This window comes from Asparagus officinalis, chromosome 7, assembly GCF_001876935.1.
Source record: "Asparagus officinalis chromosome 7, Aspof.V1, whole genome shotgun sequence".
In the NCBI taxonomy this organism is placed as follows: Eukaryota; Viridiplantae; Streptophyta; class Magnoliopsida; order Asparagales; family Asparagaceae; genus Asparagus; species Asparagus officinalis.
Window position 1 is genome coordinate 126,092,800 of NC_033800.1, and position 15,160 is coordinate 126,107,959.

At 38.2% G+C, this 15,160-nt stretch overlaps 1 pseudogene; it reads left to right on the plus strand.

Moving 5' to 3' along the window:
• Positions 235-14,080, plus strand: LOC109850685 (annotated as a pseudogene).

Consider the following 15,160-nt stretch of genomic DNA (forward strand, 5'->3'; position numbering starts at 1 on the left):
AAACCCTAAACAACTATGTTATGGTTAATTTGAAGGATGAGTTGCTTGGATTGGCCGAAGACCCACATGGAGATTCTATTTTTAGGAGTTCATCATTGAATATGGATGTCCTTTATCGTATTGGTGAGACACATCAGGTAGACTCGCTTATTGACTGTTTGCATCGCATTTTGATTTATAACATAAATATTACATATGGATATTCTATAAATTCTGAATAATGACTTTGAACTTGCTATCGCTGCTGTTTTAGGAAAAATCACCACTATCTTATGAAAGAAATCCTTTACTCTTATGAACCGCTGAGTTCAGTTATCAACCTTTGCGCAATGGTAGGTTGGTTAATGGAAAGACTTATCAAATGCTATGTTTGTTCATGTTCAGAATATGATAAAATTGGAAATTGGAGTTCCTCAAAAGAAATCTTGCATACTATGACTTATGAGCAGGTATTACCTTTTAGGGGAAGGATGAACATGGTTATGACACAACAGGACACACCAAAGCGCAACCTAGGTCAGGTCCAGCATTTTATTTTTCGGTGGCGGGGCCCCTAAAATTAAAGAGAAAAAGATGGAAGACGAAAGTATAAAACATGTAAAATTTTATCTTAATTGTGATTTTGCTCTCTTCTACAATTAAAATCATCATAATTGAGTTGAGTCAATAGTTAGTTCTTTGTAATTTTTTGTTTGCATGTTGGCTCTTTCATGCTCTCAATTAAAGCCGAAAGTTTAAGCAAACAATCTCATGTTTGGAAGTCAAGAATACTCTACTCTGCAAAAAAGAACTTCATTTTCCACATCGGGAAAAAAAATTATTTGATGGGTACTATGTGCAAGATGTCATATGTGTGTGTGTGTTTATACCCTCATGTTTAATTAGGGGCCAGCCAGATGGAGTTAAAAGAATTAATTTGTAAGGAGAGAATGATGAAGGGGACACCCATCCATCCACCGCCCCTATAAGCTTTAGTTTTCCGCCCTATAAAATGACTTATAACTGGCTTATATGAGACAGTAGTGCCTTGTTTGCTGAGTGTCGAGCTAATTTGAGTAGAAAGCGGAAAAAATAATATCTCGAGGTGTTACAAATATCTTCGAGCGTTGAGGCGGCAGAAGAGCGACACGTCACAGTCAGAAACAGTCGAGAGAGCAGGAGGGGGGGGGGCAATTTTCATAAATTAAACAATCCCTAGATGAAATCTCAGCCATTGGTCGCATATCCAAAGGTCCATTTACTCGAATAACTATAATAATAATATGCATCCATTATTATGCTTGGTACTGGACAGCCCAGGGCGAGCATTAAATTGTTTTTTTCGTTTGGTCGGTTTAGAATATGTTTGCGATCCGTTGCAGAAAACTTCAATACAAACAAACTGAACCGCGTCGTTCTCTCAATTGCTCTAAATAAGCTCATCTCTTCTCTTCAATGTCAAATTTTCTCTCTCTCTTTCTTAAGTTGTTTATTCTTTCAACTAATTTCATTTGTTGAAATCTAAAAAACATTTTGTGGAAATCTAAAAGACAAAATGTAGTTGGACATTACTTTATATGTGGACTATTAACTTGACGTCCTTTTATTTTCCATCATGTATCTATAAATTGTATCATGTATGAAATGGAATGATGAATAAAATTATAATTTCTCTTCTTCTCTTGTCTCTTGTCTCCTGTTTCATTTCTTTAGTATATTACAACACGTTATCAGCACGAGTGGCTCTAGCCGGTTCGTGATCATCTGTTCGTAGTAATAGATTTTTAGGTGTACATTTTCTGTAAGGTAATATACATTCGGCCTTTGTCTATTTACATAGTATCATGCTTTTCCGTCGAATGATTATGATTATGTCCAGTATATATGCAATTCTTTGGTTTGTTTTTATGCGAATCATGTGATGATCATTCTTTCTACTGTTATTTAGTTTCATCGTTTGTTCTTTTATTAAAACTGCATGTACTGTCTTATTGCAAAGCTCTTTTCATTGCAAGTGCGTGCATTTTCTTTACATTATCATTGTTACTCATTAGCCTTTTCTCTCATCTAAGTGGGGTTCCTGACAAATTATTGATTTAATAGGCCACTGTAGAAAGATTGGAGTGACTGCCCGATACTAGTTAGTCATAACTCCCTGTCAAAAAAAACTAAAGACAAAGGAACATGTATATCTAGAAGAAATATTGGTGATGAGGAATATACCACACTAGTAACATTGTCTCAGCTTGTGTAGCAATAGTAATTCCATGTAGGCATGTCTATCTTTGACATTTAACTGGTCTGACGATAGCCATATTTGCTACTTTTATATAAAGAAATGATAGAGGACACTCTAAGGCACACCATCAACCACACTCCCTCTCTCTCTACAGTGCAGAGGGCCCCACATGTGAATTTTTTTAAAAATCACAGTAGGCCCCATGCACTTAGAGAGAGAGGGTGTGTGGTTGGTGGTGTGCCTTAGAGTTTGCCTGTAGCGCCTCTCTTTTATATAAACTATTCTATTGCATATTGTAGTGCAGATGGCCTTATGTTTATGCTGATCATTTCCATGCCCATGCACCTTGGTTACGCTTGATGTTCGTCTTTCAATGTTCTCTTAGCTGGGAAATAGTTTTGCAATGGGATAAGTTTCAAGATTTGGTACGCAGTTAATCATGCTTCTTATTGTCATAGGTCAGAGTATAGTAATATACGGGACTCAAACGCATTCCCATCTAAAAATTTGTAACTCAAATGTGCACAAATATTCCTTTTACCTTTTTATTTATTATAGGAATAAAAAAAATTTTGAGAAAATTTACTAAGTGGTTTGCCCTTTGCAGACAGCCCTAATGCAAGTTGCATATAAACCATATTATAACATGCATAAAAAACCATTTATTATATGTTGATTTTATGCAGTCTGGTTTAATACAATTTACAAATGCACACCTTCTGTGATTGATCACTTGTCCTAGCTAATTAGAACTAGGCATGCACTGTAACTAATGATTTGTGGCTCCTTTATTATTCGCTTCTGTTTGTATGCACACCTTGTATAGTGCAATATTTTATAAATTTGGTGGTGTTTTGAATCTGGCAACCTTGAGTTTAAAAGAAAGGATAGCAAAAACTGGTTATGCCTTTGTTTAATTTCTACTTGCTTGAGTTTGTGATGATCATTGATCGCCGAGCATTTAAAATTTTGTGTGAATTTAATATCAGACTAGTTTGCCAGAAGCAAACATTTGAAAGATAACCTTTATGAAGATCTTTAGAAAAAGAGCTTAATGATTTTGGTAATTATGTGTGATCTTACTAAAATGTGAATATTTCTAATTTCTCATGCACTAATCTTTCGTCCCCATGATAAGTGCACTGTGAGATTATTACTTGTCTTTAGCCTCGAACGTTCATTTTACTAACAATCTTGTGATTTTTGCACCTATATATCTCTTGATTCTTTAAGTATCTTTGCCCAGAAGGTAAACACTTTAAATTTTCTCTCTATCAATTAAGACGTGAAAAATTAATGCCCTCACTGAAAAAGTATTCACTTTTCTGGGCAATTCCTGAAGGATCGCTTTGATCTATGAAGCCAATAATTTGATCGAAAATTTCTTTTCCCCATTCCAGCGCAATAATATTGTTCTCCAGCAGTAGTACATGACAAGAATTACACTTAGTATTCTGAATTGATATCTACATTAGTGAGTCGCAGAGAAGCACACCAATTTGATGATTAGAAATCACAATGTCAGACTAGTTCGCTTACGCGTTGTGTTTGTAGCACATTGCTACAATTCAGAAATTACTTATACGCGTGTGACAAGGGGGAGGCTATGAACATAGTATGAGATCTTATCTTGTAGCCATTTTTGGATTTTAAACCGCTCGATTGAATACAATTCAACAAGTAACAATAGTACAACTAAAAATTATATAAGCATTATGAACTAATCCTTGCATTAGTAGTTGTTAAAAAAACACAACCAGCTGTTGTGAGAAACCATAATGCAAGTTAATTGGTTCACACGAGTGTCTGAAGCACGTGTCATAATTCTAACTAATACTCATAAGCTTGGACAAGGGAAGTAGTGGACATTGAAGTGGATCTTATCGAGGTGGTCAAGGTAAACTATTTGGTTTTCTATATTTGGATTATATGCATTTGTCAGACAATTTTAATTATCTTGAGTTTGCTTTAAACTCTTGTGAACCTAAGTGGTTTTTATTCATATGTGTATACTTTTAGAATTTGTCTGACCTAAATACACCATGTTGCGATGAGTTTGAGATTTAGGGACCCAAATTCTTTTAAATTCTGGCATGAGCGATTGGTCATCTTGGATAAAATATGATTTGGGATTTCCTTAAATTAAATGGGCATTCAAACCAAATCCGACTAACTGCATATCACAATTTTTCCTTTATCTAATACGTGCGTGAAGAGCGAAACATTTCCCATCTGCCGTATTCTTTATTTACAGTTCATGTTTCTATATCACCACCATAGCATACCTCTATGGGACCTCAGTGAAGGTACATACATTATTTATAAAACCCGTCAATAATTTAATACATATGGCCCATGTTAGGGAATTAATTTACAATTTGGTACGCTGACTGCATTTTATTGAAGATCAATTCTCGACATTAGGGGAGATTATGCCAAAATACAAAATTAATATCAAGAAAATTTCATAAAATAAAAATAATCTTCAATATTTATATCCACATACTAGTCAAACTGAACCAGAAGTTCACATGATAATCTGCTAAGAAAAGAATGACTAAGCCCCATATTCATGTTGAGTAAATCATTGATGATTTGGTACGCCCAGAAGCGTACTGCACCAGAAGCATAGGAACTTGTTAGTGAAAAAGATAAAAGTCTCCGACAAACTAAATTCTATATAGAAAGACAGTAACTCCCATAACCTCCGGAAGAGGTCATCCTGAAGATGGAATCTCCAGTAAATTGCACGTGCTTGATAATCACAATACTGGAGACTGGAACGACAAATCCAATTGTTAAGGGAAATGACGAGGATTTTGGTGACATAAAATAAGAATTAAAGTGGACACGAATTGTGTAAAAAGAGAAATATATAATAGAAATATAAAAGTTATCGATAACATAGTTGCCTTTACAGTTGCTCATTACTGTCTCCGAAAATAATCTGGATCCAGAACTTAAGTCGTGGAGCAGAGTGCTTGAAGCACTCGGACTAGGTGAGATGGAAAGTGGTAATTGAGGCTGAGCTGAACTCGCCTAAAGTATTTTGAACCTGTAGTTCACTATATCCCTGCAGGATATAAATAGGTCTTCGTAAGAAAATAAATAATAATTATAAGGTGGTGAGATATAAAGCGAGATTCATAACTCAATGGGTTCATCCAGAGACCGACATCGATTTAAATGTAAAATATTCCCCTATAGTGATTGTATTACGTCTCCGCAAGTTAATACCTATGGCAAAAACCATGAATTTTATATATGCAGTATATGTACGTCATGACCGTTTTTTTGTGTCATTAGACACTAATATTTTATATGAAAGTCCCTGATGGACTTAAAATTTCTGAATTGAGAGAAAACGAGAATCGCAACATGTATAGCATTAAATTGCAAAGTCGTTATACGGCTTGAAACAGTCGGGTAAAATATGGTATAATCGACTGTGGTGAGTTCCTCCTGAAGAAGGGATATGCAAATAATGACGTCTGCCCTTATGTGTTTATAAAGAAATCCGAAAATGTCTTCTGTATCATCTCAGTCTATGTTGATGATATAAATATTATTGGAACGCCACAAGGAGCTTACAGAAGCTAACTCATGGCTAAAGACGAAGTTTGAAGTGAAAGACTGGAAAAACCAAGTTTTGTCTCGGCTTGCAGATCGAGCATTTCCCAGAAGGAATTTTTTACACCAGTCGACCTACGTGAAAAAGTTTTTGAAAGATTTTATATGGATAATACACATCCACTAGCACACCAATGGTCGTTTGGTCCCTCGAAGTGGATAAAGACTCATTTAGACCCAAAGAATATAATGAAGAAATGTTAGGGCCAGAAGTTCCCTATCTGAGCGCCATTGGAGCACTTCTCTATCTCGTAAATTGTATCAGGCCTATATTGCATTTGCGGTAAACTTTGCTAGCAAAGTATAGTGCTTCTCCTACAATGAGGCATTAGAATGGCGTTAAACATATCCTTCGTTATCTTCAAGGTACAAAAGATCTTGGACTATTCTATAAAAGAAACCAAGATTATGACATTGGTGGGCTATTAGGACTGCTGTGCTAATTCTCATAACGCCAGATCCCAGACTGATTATGTTTTTTTCTGTAGTGGTACTGCCGTTTCTTGGAGGTCTGTTAAGCAGGGGACCATGATGACTACTTCTTCTAACCACTTAGAGATTATTGCTTTATATGAGGCCTCACGAGAATGTATATGGTTGAGATCGTTGATACGACACATTTTTGTGCGTCGTTCTAGCAAAAGACGATATTACCCTCACTGTCCTTTATGAGGACAATGCAGCTTGTGCTGCACAAATATGAGCAGTGGATATGTAAAAGGAACCATGACAAAACATGTTACCGCCAAAATTCTTTTATCCACATGAGCTCCAAAAGAATGGCGAATAATCACATCGAAAAGGTTCGCTCAAGTTGACAATCTTGCCAGATTTGTTCATCAAATCTATGCCTACAACTTTGAGAAATATAGTCACAATATTGGTATGCGCAGACTTGGAAGACTATCGTCTTCAGGCGGGAGCAAATTCTTAAAGAACAATCCCTGAAGATTGGGCCCTGAAGGTCTATCGTCATATTTTTCCTTGCTAAGTTTTGTCTTCTAGGTTTTCTTAGCATACACTCAGAAGATTATCATCATCAGGGGGAGCGAATTTTCAAGACAATCCCAAAGATAGGGTCTTGAAGGTCTATAGTTGTACTCTTTTTTCCTTTGCTAAGTTGTCCCACAGGGTTTTCTTAGCTAAAGGTTTTTAATGAGGCAACTAATGCAACACAAGAATCTACTTATATCGTGTACTCTTTTCCTCGACTAGTTTTTCTCCCACTGGTTTTTTTCTAGCGAGGTTTTAACGAGGCATTGACATCTCGAAGTAATGTCCAAGGGAAAGTGTTGAAATCTAAAAGATATTTTGTGAAAATCTAAAAGACAAAATGTATGTGGACATTACTTTGTATGTGGACTATTAACTTGATGTCCTTTTATCTTTCATCATGTATCTATAAAATGTATCATGTATGAAAATGGAATGATGAATAAAATTATAATCTCTCTTCTTCTCTTGTCTCTTGTTTCATTTCTTTAGTATATTACAACAACATTGTTCTTTTGGCGATCCCTTAGGCATTAACCAACATATTTCTTTGGCTGATTTCTTGATATGCATCTTTCTTTCGCATTAAATAGGGTATTTTCTTAATAAATTAGTTCAAGTCCCAACCCAATAGACCGAACCAAATTGACCAATGAAACTTCCTGTCGGTTCGGTTCGGTTTCAAATATGGAGTGGTTTGGTTTTGGTTGTCAAAATTTTGGGAAAAAAACAACCAAACACCGGTCCTCCTCCAGCAATGCACGGTTCTCCAAATTTATCACCCTATCTAGTTACCCTAAGATTTTCTTTCCAACGAAGTGTCTTGAAATGCCGTGAGCTCGGCTCCAATACTGAAACCAAATATGTCGAAGCCTCTGTCCAGAAACTCTTCTGCAGACCATTGCTTGACAATAAACATCGGTCCTCCTCCATCAAGGCACGGTTCTCTAAATTTATCACCCTATCTAGTTACCCTAAGATTTTCTTTCCAACGAAGTGTCTTGAAATGCCGTGAGCTCGGCTCCAATACTGAAACAGGTCCATCTTGTACCTTCCAATAAAATCAAAATGAAGTACCTTCACGTTTCTGTCCATCTTACACTTTTTTAAACTGTTAGAAACTACTAGGACTTTCTCCAATGGGGATTTGGTTACAACCCAAACACGCCTAAAACATCCACCAATAAAGAAAACCAAACGCCTATTACCTCCCAATGATACCCCCTTGGGAGGCCCCTAAACATCCACGTGAACTCCTCCAGAACGACCCTTAGCACGGTGAATAGAGGTGTCAAACTTCACCTCGGTCTTCTTGCTCACATCAATATGTTCACTGGACTTCAAACTGTAGGTCTTCGCACCCTCTTTCATCAAAATACGAGAGTCTCTCGCAATCTCGAGAACCATGTCCTCAACACGAACCTTCAGACCCTCTCCAACCAAAGCTCCAATCGAGATCAAGTTCTTCCTCAAAGAAGGAACATATCTCACATCGTTTAACTCTCTAACAGTCCCGTCAAACATCTTTATGCGAATTCTTCCTATCCCAAGGATCTGACATGCACGGTTATCAGTCATGTATACCACACCACTATCTAGCTTCTCAAAACTGGAGAACAATTCCCTTCTAGGGCACACATGATAGGTCTCACCACTATCCAACATCCATTCAGATTCCTCCGAATAGCTATCTGTAGGACTGATAGAAAACAAATAAATAGAAGAGTCAGAAATATTACCATCCGATATAACGATGTTTGTTTCTGATAATGGTTGCTTCCCTTTTCCCATCTGCTTATTCTTCATCCATTCGTCGAGCTTTGAGCAGTCTTTCTTCCAATGATCAGTCTCCTTGCACCAAAAACACTGATCGTTTCTAATTATAGGATGTTCTACTCTAGACTGTGACTTTTAATTTTTTCGGTTTGGACCCTTCCTTTTTGCGGCTAATGCTTCTGCTACTGGCTCAACTGAAGCCAACTTATCCTTCTTTCAAAGCTAATAATTCACAAGTACAGCGATGACCTCACTATACGAAAGGGATATATTTTCATTAATAAAGAGTAAGGACGAATGTCTTATATTCCTCATCGGGCAAGGAACTCAACAGCAACGTCTTGTCCTCATCTTCAATCATAACATCCACATTCGTCAAATCCGTAAGAAGTTTTGTGTAGCGATTCATGTGATCACGAATTGAGGTTCTCTTTTTCAACTGGAAACGATAAAATCTCCTCTTCAAATGCAAGCGATTCTCAATACTCTTTGTCAAATACTTGCTTTCGAGAATCTTCCAATTCTTCTTCGTAGAAGTCTCATTCATCACATCATATTTTAGATCTTGAGAGTGCACGCGCACTTCTACTGAGTGATAACATTTATTTGTTGGCAATTGGCGTCCCCTCTTCTTCATGTGAAAGAAGAATCTCTTTTGTTGGACTAGATTAGGAAAAGGCCCGCACATTTCTTGTTAGGTTGTTTGAGTGGAGCACTTCTAGATGTAGGCTCACTAAATATGACAAACCTTTAAGGACCATTGGATACCTTTTATGTATTCGTTCATTTCTTCCATGTGAGGAAACATGTACAGCTCCTACACACTTTGTGGGGGGACGTTCACTCTTTAGGGCTCCGGACCAATATGTATCCATTTTTAGTTCAACCTTTGATCTGGCCCAACTTTTGCCAGTATTAGGTAAGGTTTACATAAATATCCACGCAATATAGGAAGTAGGAAGGGCCTAGATATCCTATTTCAGTCCAGATTCCAAGAGTGGCAATGGGCCTAGGCTAGATGGAGGCCTATGAAGGCCCGCATTTCGACCCAAGCTCTACAGGAGCAGTAACAGCGTCTCTTCACATGTTCTAGATGTCGAACATTACTTCATGTTGTTTTGCACGTAGTATTCACGTGCAGAATTTTGTATACAACAATCGCTTACATGTAGAGTGGAATAAATGCTGGGTTATAAAAGAAGCCCGAGTGTCTGCTCAAAAAAAAAGAAGCCTGAGCGAGTGTGCAGTCCTCAATGATTGCACACTCGCTCAGGCTTCTTTTTTTTTGAGCAGACACTCGGGCTTCTTTTATAACCCAGCATTTATTCCACTCTACATGTAAGCGATTGTTGTATACAAAATTCTGCACGTGAATACTACGTGCAAAACAACATGAAGTAATGTTCGACATCTAGAACATGTGAAGAGACGCTGTTACTGCTCCTGTAGAGCTTGGGTCGAAATGCGGGCCTTCATAGGCCTCCATCTAGCCTAGGCCCATTGCCACTCTTGGAATCTGGACTGAAATAGGATATCTAGGCCCTTCCTACTTCCTACATTGCGTGGATATTTATGTAAACCATACCTAATACTGTTAAAAGTTGGGCCGGATCAAAGGTTGAACTAAAAATGGATACATATTGGTCCGGAGCCCTAAAGAGTGAACGTCCCCCCACAAAGTGTGTAGGAGCTGTACATGTTTCCTCACATGGAAGAAATGAACGAATACATAAAAGGTATCCAATGGTCCTTAAAGGTTTGTCATATTTAGTGAGCCTACATCTAGAAGTGCTCCACTCAAACAACCTAACAAGAAATGTGCGGGCCTTTTCCTAATCTAGTCCAACAAAAGAGATTCTTCTTTCACATGAAGAAGAGGGGACGCCAATTGCCAACAAATAAATGTTATCACTCAGTAGAAGTGCGCATGCACTCTCAAGATCTAAAATATGATGTGATGAATGAGACTTCTGCGAAAAAGATTTGGGATTTTTGAAAGCAAGTATTTGACTAAGAGTGTTGAGAATCACTTGCATTTAAAGAGGAGACTTTACAGTTTCCAGTTGAAGAAGGAAATCTCAATTAGTGATCACATGAACAACTACACGAAACTTCTTACGGATTTGACGAATGTGGATGTTATGATTGAAGATGAGGACAAGACGTTGTTGCTGTTGAGTTCCTTGCCCGATGAGGAATATGAGACATTCGTCATTACTGTTTATTAATGGGAAGATATCCCTTTCGTATAGTGAGGTCATCGCTGTACTTGTGAATTATTAGCTTCGAAAGAAGGATAATGAGGCTTCAGTTGAGCCGGTAGCAGAAGCATTGGCCGCAAGAGAGAAGGGTCTAAACCGAAAGAATTAGAAGTCACAGTCTAGAGTAGAACATCCTACAATTAGAAAAGATTAGTGTTCTTGGTGCAAAGAGACTGGTCATTGGAAGAAAGACTGCCCAAAGCTCGACGAATGGATGAAGAAAAAGCAGATGTGAAAAGGAAAGCAACCATTATCAGAAACAAACATCGTTATATCGGATGGTAATATTTCTGACTCTTCTATTTATTCATTTTCTATCAGTCCTACAAATAGCTATTCGGAGGAATCTGAATGGATGTTGGATAGTTGTGAGACCTATCATGTGTGTCCTAGAAAGGAATGATTCTCCAGTTTTGAGAAGCTAGATAGTGGTGTGGTATACATGACTGATAACCGTACATGTCAGATCCTTGGGATAGGAAGAATTCACATCAAGATGTTTGACGGGATTGTTAGGGAGTTATATGACATGAGATATGTTCCTTCCTTGAGGAAGAACTTGATCTCGATTAGAGCTTTGGTTGGAGAGGGCCTGAATGTTCGAATTGAGGACATGGTTCTCAAGATTGTGGAAGATTCTCAGATTGTGATGAAGGGCGTCATGAGGAATAACCTGTATTACTTGACTGGAGGTATAGTGGCAGGTGGAGAAGTGACAACTTCTATTGATTCGGCTAGACTGCGGCATTTAGGGCTTGGTCATTCCAGTATTAATTCCTCACATAGATTGAAAGAGGATGCGAAGACCTACAGTTTGAAGTCCAGTGAACATATTGATGTGAGCAAGAAGACTGAGGTGAAGTTTGACACCTCTATTCACCGTGCTAAGCATCGTTCTGGAGGAGTTCACGTGGATGTTTGGGGGCCTCCCAAGGGGGTATCATTGGGAGGTAATAGGCGTTTGGTTTTCTTTATTGGTGAATGTTTTAGGTGTGTTTGGGTTGCAACCAAATCCATATTGGAGAAAGTCCTAGTAGTTTCTAACAGTTTGAAGAAGTGTAAGATGAACAGAAAGGTGAAGGTACTTCATTCTGATTTTGTTGGGAGGGACAAGATGAACCTTTTTCTGTATTGGAGCCGAGCTCACGTCATTTCAAGACACTTCGTTGGAAAGAAAATCTTAGGGTAACTAGATAGGGTGATAAATTTAGAGAACCGTGCCTTGATGGAGGAGGACCGATGTTTATTGTCAAGCAATGGTCTGCAGAAGAGTTTCTGGACTGAGGCTTCGACATATTTGGGTTATCCTATTAAAGAGTTGTCAACTACTATGATAGGCGGTAAAACTCAATTGGGTGTTTGGTCTCGTAGTCACTTCGGTTGAGGCTTCAATGAGGGAGCTAATTGACTCAGCAGGTGGAGAGTTTTGGACAGACCTTAGATGTATCGCAACGGGTAGAGAGTGGATATTCGCTTCAGATTCTTGTTTCCTTGGTGAGACATGAATTCTTATTGATCTTTCTCTCTTATTGTGTATCAGAAACTCTGTCGAAATTTCCGCTGCGCACAATAGTTTCTGTACGCCAGAAATTTATGTATGGATTTGTGTTGGTATTTTCACCAATTACGACGACAGATTGCTACTTGTTGAAATTCCTCCTGTGTAATTATCTCTTTATGTCGTGATGATTGCTATTAATAACTGAGGCATCATTAAAAGCTGTCATGGCTTCGTCTTCTGTTGACTAGTATCACATGTGTTAGCGCTTGCTTTTCTCATTGTATCATACTTTAAAATTTATTTTTATTTCTGCTCATGTTCTTTAGTTTGTTTAAAATCACAGATAGCAGATGTCTGGTCTTGTGGAGTTACTCTATATATGATGTTAGTGGGCGCATATCCATTTGGAGGATCCTGAAGAGCCCAAGAATTTTCGGAAAACAATTCAGGTTACTTTTTACCATTTCATGAGATGAGCCACCATTATATTCATTATACTAATAACCTTTTTTTGTGCAGCGTATATTGAATGTTCAATATTTAATTCCAGATTATGTTCACATATCTGAGGAGTGCCGACACCTAATCTCTAGAATTTTTGTTGCTAATCCTGCTACGGTATGTACTTTGTGTTATAGACAATCCTTGTTGTGGAGTTACCTCTGTTTTGGAGAATAAATGTGAAAAAAAAATCCTATAGAGGGCCTTCTATAGTATATGGAATTAGGAGTAAGGAGAGGATGCCACTTGATATATCAACAGTCATTTGTCTATCAGCGCAGACAATAGTGACTGAACTGATGGACATTCTTGATACATTCATCAAGATTCATGGCATGGTAGACGTCCCTCTCTCCTTCCTCCATAGACAATAATCTATAGAGTGGGCCTATATAGAATAGTTGCCATTGATTTGGTTGCTTTACCCAGTTACATCCCTAATATTTTGATTATCACGGGTTAATCTGTTAGGGTCGTCCAATTGTCTGGAGATTCTGATTCTACCTATTTCACTTTCACTTAATACAGTACCGATTCTATCTGAACACCCCCATACAATGGGGTAATCTGTACCATTCACGGGTGGTTAGAGGTTGGAGGGTTAGTTTGAGAACTTTTGCTATTCTGTTTGCAGTGCAAGCCACTTCACTCCTACAGTGATGGTTCTAATAGGATTCTTATTCCCTTTAATATTGCTTCACATTTTTTTTACTCTTTTCAGAGGATATCAATGTCGGAGATACGCACCCACTCCTGGTTCTTGAAGAATCTTCCCGCAAACCTAATGGATGACAACATGATGAGCAACCAGTATGAGGAGCCCGATCAGCCTATGCAGAGTGTCGACGAGATAATGCAGATAATTGCAGAAGCTACTATCCCTGCAGCTGGAACTCGTGGCATCGGCCAATTTATCACCGATAGCCTCGATATGGACGATGACATGGAGGACCTCGACTCTGATCCTGATCTTGATGTTGATAGTAGTGGCGAGATAGTCTATGCTATGTGATCGTTGTTGTTTTAGGATAGGGGAGTATCAAGAGGGTTTGATATATGTATGAACTTTGTGAGCAAAATGTGGAAAGGAGAAAGGTGTTCACTGCTAATTGTGCGTGCTTGTATTTTATAAGAACATATGAAGCTTGTTACTGCTGCAGCCTGCCCTATATATGCAATGTTTTTACCTCCTTTGTCGTATATGCAGCTGTTATGGCCACGTGTTTTTACTCTATGTTCCTTGCTGCGTTGTTGATTGTATTGTTCTTATTTAAAATGCTTAAAGATGAGGGTGGCTTGGATCGTTGCATGAACGGTGGAGCTCCAAGTGCATTAAGAAAAGAGCATCCGGGTCAATAGCTTCAAGTGGCCTCTCTACTATATTAGAGTGTAAGTACATAAGACAAAATAATCAGCTCATCCTTTCGGGTGTAGGCGAACTCTCAAACTTGGATGACATGCGATTAGTTGTTAAAATTTGGAATGAATTGTAGCTGTCTTGTCCTGCTATCAAAAGTTGAGGTCTACGACGGGGGTGAGCAAACGGTCGGGTTGGTCGTTTTTTCCCGGAATTTTACCACAACCAAAACCGAACCACTCCATATTTGAAACCGAACGGGACCGAACCGATAGGAAATTTCATTGGTCAATTTGGTTCGGTCTATTGTGTTGGGACTTGAACTAATTTATTAAGAAAATAGCCTATTTAATGCGAAAGAAAGATGCTTGTCAAGAAATCAGTGAAAGAAATATGTTGGTTAAGGCCTAAGGGATCGGCAAAAGAACAAGACAAATTAGTTGAAAGAATAATCTAACTTGAGAGAGAGAGAGAGAGAGAGAGAGAGAGAGAAATTTGACCATTGAAGAGAAAGAATGAGCTTATTTTAGACAAATTGAGAGAACGGGCTGTTCCAGTTTTGTTTGTATTGAAGTTTTCAAACGGATCAAAACATATCCTAAAACCGAACCAAACCGGAAAAAACCAACTTAAACCCCTGCTGTCTAGTGCCAATCATATGATTGATGCATATTATTATTGTAGTTATTCGAGTAACATGGACCTTTGGATATCAACCAATGGCTGAGATTTCAGCTAGGGATCGCTTATTTTATGAAAATTGCCCCCCCCCCCCCCACCCCCCACCCAATCATATGATTGATGCATATTATTATTGTAGTTATTCGAGTAACATGGACCTTTGGATATCAACCAATGGCTGAGATTTCAGCTAGGGATCGCTTATTTTATGAAAATTGCCCCCCCCCCCCCCACCCCCCACC